Genomic DNA, 5,760 nt, shown 5'->3' with positions numbered 1-5,760 from the left:
GGAGGCAACCCACGGTTTTAATAATTAATTTCTCTGTTTGTTTATTTTATTTTCAGGAAATAAAAGAGGACGTCTCTGGTGAAAGCTTGGAAGTGATCATGAGAGTGCATTACCCTCTGTGAGTCACCTCTCTCGAACTCGTTCTGAAACATTGAGGTCAATGTTTAGTTCAAGTTTGGGGGAGGCTCTTCTCTGTGCATTTTATTTTTATGTTAGTTTTATGTTATTGGTATGATGTGAAACCATAAAGTGAATTCTGCCCAAATTTTGACCGAAATTTTAAATTTTTGTTGAAGAAGTTTTGATCCTAAAGAGCGATCGGGAATAGTATATAGAGATGAAGCGAGGATTATTTGAGGACAGGAAGTGCGGAATAATGTGACAAGAGGTTTGTTTAAACACCCTTGGTTCCCTAAAAGAGATACGAGTCTAACGTGTAGATTTGCACCATAGTACTTGTCTCCTGAGAAGTACTTATCGAGTAGTTTATTGATACAGTCTGGCATAATTCAGATTCACTTGCATGATGACTGGTTGAGAAAAAAAAGAGAGATATAAAGTTGGCACTAAATGATGAAAAGGTGGTAAAAGGCAATCGGCTCGCTAAGTTGGGTAACCCTCACCCGGTTATTCAGCCCAAAGGAGATTGATCCCCAAACGTCGTCCAAAAGGACAATATATAACTGCAAAGTTTGAAAATTTCATCGGTAATAAAAAGTAGCCAATGCTGCTAGTTTGGTGCCAAGGAAAAAAAATAATGATAAGAAGCCTTGATCCGTCTCATGCAGGTGATGATTATTATAAGAAATGCAGTGCCTTAATATGATTGTCCGAATGAAAGAGGAGGAAAATCGGAAAGAGACTTAAGTGCAAAGCATAGTTGGAGAGGTATCCGAAACGGGAGCTTGAGGATTAATGTGGTAACAAAACTCGTCGCGTCATGTGAATGCCAAATCACTGTTTCTTGATCAATACAGACAGATATCTCACGTATGAACACCGTGTGCTTTGAAGGTCATTAACTTTTGTAATTGTTGCTTGAGGTCAAGCAATGGTTTAAGTTTGGGGGAGTTTGATCAGTGGTTTTCACACATATTTTTATCGTTGTTTTTAAGTATGTTTAAGTTTTGTTATTGAGTGTTTTATTTCTTTATTCGTCATTTTATGCTTTGGTTGTGTGTTTTAATGTTTTCAGGTTCATATGGAGAAATCGGAGTAAATCAGTGCGAAACTCGGAAGTTTTGAGGAAGTTCAGAATTGTTACATGTTAATGCACACACCTACCCTGGCATGTTACTCATATTTGGCCAATTCAACCTTTTTAAGTTTATTTGCAATTTAATTTGTAATCACAAAAACCAAAACCCCAAGGCTTTTTGTTTAATTGAAGTGCGACTAACTCTATAATCTCACGCAGTCCTTGAGATCGATATTCGGGGAATTTTCCCTTTATTACTACAGAGGCAAAATAGTACACTTGCTATTTTACCGATCAGAATGGAAAATTTTGAATGTGTGTTGAATGATGAGGTGGAAGAGAGAGAAGATGATGTGGAACATAAAAAGTGAAAAAGTAGGGTGTTGAATAACTAAACCATTGTACATAGTCTAATAAATGGAAAAGTAAATGAGAAAAGTCAATTAAAGTATTGGACAATCGGTCTTTTGTATCAATATTGAGTCTAAGATCTTACGCAAAATGCAGTTTCATTTTAAAGACTAAATTTTGATTCATAAAATTTCAATTTTCGACGATTTCGGTTAAATCGATTTGACAGATAAATCAGATGAATTTGATCAATTTAATATTTTTATTTGACTAAACCTATAAAAAAGATTATTTTATATAAAATTCACAAATATTTATTTTGTTAGATTGACCCAAAGAAGAATTATTTTTTATTATTTAAAAATTTATTATTACATGATAACATTTTCAATATATTTGACGTTAATTTAATCATTATCATATTTTAAACCACAAATTAAATTGCACTCGGAGTTTTATATTGCATGTCCTTGTACTCTTGTGAGTAAACAATCTCTTCATTTGATTATAAAAATGATAATAATCTGACTCCATAACCTGATGTACAATAATTAACTATATATTTTGTACTTAAATAGGATTAATATCACTTAAACATGAGATTTGATTAGTTGTATTATTAGTCTTTAAAAGAATCAATGACCCTTAATTATAGAATTGAATGTGGGCAATGATTATAATTTATTAGGAATTTCCTTTATAACTAGTGTGATACCCGTGCGTTCGCATGGGTACTCGTCGTTTTCGCGCATTTGGATTGAGGAAAATAAAAGGTATTAGTAAAAGATTAAATTTGGTTTAAAATGAGAAAAGTTATAAAAATACTAATATTAAAAAAGTTAAATATAAGAAATAAAAAGTAATTAAGAAAATAAAGTTTATATTGTTTTAGATTGAAAATAAACTTTCCCCATATTTTATAGGTTTGTTTTGATATTATTTTTAAAAATATTTAAATCAATTGTAAACTTGTTCCCGTAATTATTTAATATTTAAATAATAGTTTAATATCAGTATCATGCATGCGTTCCATATCAGTATCAGTACTTGCAAAAAATCGAATTTTAAAATTTAGTTTGAATTTCAAAAATTATAATTTAAAAATCCTCTAATTAAGTGTGTGACCGTTTTTATTTTATTTTTTTATAATTTTGGCTATGAGTTGTTGAGTTTTTTCTTTATTAAATAATTTGTCTTTTGTCAAGTTTAAACATGTATTATTTATAAAATTTTAAGCATTCACGGACTTGTTTTAAAATATTATATAGCTTATCATGATTTATATGCATACAATGAAAATAATTGATTAATGGATGGATCTTTATATATGTTAGAAGTAATAGTTGATTCCTTCTATTCTATTCCATCTCTTATATTTTAATATTTAAATTAAGAATTTCTTTTAACTTGTATGATGTCTTGTGGTTGTAGTGGGTTTATGATATGTCATAAATTTAGAAATAAAGTTTGACATAAAATATTCTTGGTATTAGTAAACATGCGTCTAATGGATGTTCCAAACACAGTATATGCCATTGTCAATGAAATTGAGATAATTACTTTTAATACTGTTTTAGTTTTCGGAATTATTTATTAAAGAAAATTCATAAAAGAGATATAGTAAAAATGATCCTTCTTCACCTTATTCTTCCTCCTCGCTCCTCTGTTGGTGATTTTAGTATCATCAATGTATTTTGGTAATAATGTGATTTACTGTAGGGCGATGCAATTATGCGTTAAGCTTGAAACGAGTTAGGGTAGTGCGGAGTGCACGCTCGTAGAGCCAAACGTGCATTTGAATACGAATAATAGAAACGGGGTTCCAAGGGGCGGGGTGCGGGGCAGCGCCCTGCCGGGGTCCAAGGGGCAGCGCCCCTGGCTGGGGTCCCGCTGACATAACCGTTTTACCGAACAGGTGCGTCGTTTCCCAACCAACATAACTGTTTTTACCGAACAGGTGTGTCATTTCGGTTTCTATTGTTGATCTCCTATTGTTCGGAAAGTGAACGAACACGATTCTTGAAGATATCCAGGATTATCATACCTATATCTAACATCCTCTTCACCACCATGAGTATAACTCCAGCCTCTTTATCAAAGAAATTAGAACCAGGGAGAAATATAAGAAAACAAAATAGAAATCCTATAAAAATATCATAAGTTATTATTAATTATTAATGTTAATTTTATGTTTGAAGTCAAAGTAAACAGACTTTAAAAAAAAGACACCTTTGAAAGTAAGATTTTAGTTCCAGGTCGTTTGTCATCCCAACTGAAAGAGTAACCATCATCATAAGCACCTTTAGGTACAAGATCCTGAAATTCAGAATCTGAAACATTCATCAAAATTCAAATTATTTGAACTAAGGTACAAGACAATGCTAATAAAAAAAAGTAGAAAACAATGTTTGAAGTGAAGCACAAATCATGTTAATAAGGAGTGGTTTCGTTTAATACGATAAAGAATGCAACATAACTTTCAAGAACTTGTCAAATACCTTTCAAGGGTAAAAACAGTCCATACACCTTACCATCATATCAACCCATACACCTTATACCATCATATCAGCCCATACACCTTACCATACATCCAAACCAATCTGCATTCAAAACCGTCATCGCACCATATGTATGCCATTCAAGAACTGCTACATAACAAAAAAATGCTCACATTAAAACCAGTCCAGTTCAGCATATTCATACATACACTGTCAATTCAAGTCCAGTTCCAAACTGAACCGTGCCCTGCATCCTTCATTCTCCAAGCTATCCTCGAGTATCCAAACATCAAGCCAAACATGCATCATATCCATGGTAAAATAGAGCAAAATTTGAATCTAAACAAAGTAGAAATTAAAGTAAACCAGTTTTATACATATCCAATTATATGATGAACCACATTCAGAATACCAACCATGGTAAATAACCAACCTCTGCCAAAAATGCCAACCTGCATAAATACAAATCTTATGCATTAGTATGTAACCAACTTTTGTTATTTCTTTAAGGAAGATGCTAAAGTTTGTAACAAAAACCCTAAAATTAAAACATGACATTCCAAAGCATCATCTAAAGGTAATCACATTTTTCTTAAAAATTACTTCTTTATCAACCAGTCACATCTAAAAGCTTGTAACAAAAACCCTAAAAACAAATTGAAAAAAACCTGAAATTTTAGAACATAAAACAATTTGAAACCATAAGCTACCCAACAACACATCATATCCAAGTGTAGATCCAGAAACGAATTCAGTGAGATGATAGGATTGTGGGACAAAGCTATCATCACAAAATCACACACCGCTGAGAAATCGCCGAAAACTTCAGATACGCCGCCATAAACTCTTCGCGTGAAACAAAACCACAAACCACGAATAAATCTCCATCTTCCTTGCTTAAAATTGAATCAAAATAGCATAAGAAGAACATAAAAAAGAAGAGAAAGAGACAACTTCAAAAAAAAAAGAATGAGGAATGTGAAGAGAGAGGAGGGTTCTGATAAGAGAGATGAGACTTTGCGTGTGTTTTGCAGAGTAGAAATTGGTTCAGAAAAAAACCAGTCTTTTGGGGGAATGGGTTGCAAAAAGTAAATAGAATTATCAAAAAAAGAATTTTGGTTGAAAGAAACTAAAAGATATTTTTTGCCCCAAAAATAATAATTTAGACTAAGATAATCAAAGGGTATTTTGGTGATATCCAGAACAGTAAATTTTCTTATATTATAGATAGCATAAGAAGAACATAAAAAAAGAAGAGGAAGAGACAACTTCAAAAAAAAAAAAGAAAAAAAGAATGAGGAATGTGAAGAGAGAGGAGGGTTCAGATAAGAGAGAGGAGACTTTGCGTGTGTTTTACAGAGTAGAAATTGGTTCAGAAAAAAATCAGTCTTTTGGGGGAATGGGTTGCAAAAAGTAAATAGGATTATCAAAAAAAGACTTTTGGTTGAAAGAAACTAAAAGACATTTTTTGCCCCAAAAATAATAATTTAGACTAAGATAATCAAAGGATATTTTGGTGATATCTAAAACAGTAAATTTTCTTATATTATAGATTATATTGTACCTATTTAAGAGCATATTCTCTTCTATCAATCATATAAAGGAAAATTACCTTTAACATGGTATTTGACCTCTAAAATTTTTAGGAGCCTGCTAAAATGTTTGGCCTTCATTGCCATTTTTTCTGTTGTACGACTTGCATTATTGTTTTTT

The sequence above is a fragment of the Vicia villosa genome, linkage group LG6, assembly GCF_029867415.1.
Source record: "Vicia villosa cultivar HV-30 ecotype Madison, WI linkage group LG6, Vvil1.0, whole genome shotgun sequence".
Taxonomy (NCBI): Eukaryota; Viridiplantae; Streptophyta; class Magnoliopsida; order Fabales; family Fabaceae; genus Vicia; species Vicia villosa.
The sequence above is the reverse complement of the archived record's forward strand: the minus strand, read 5'-3'. Positions refer to the sequence as shown.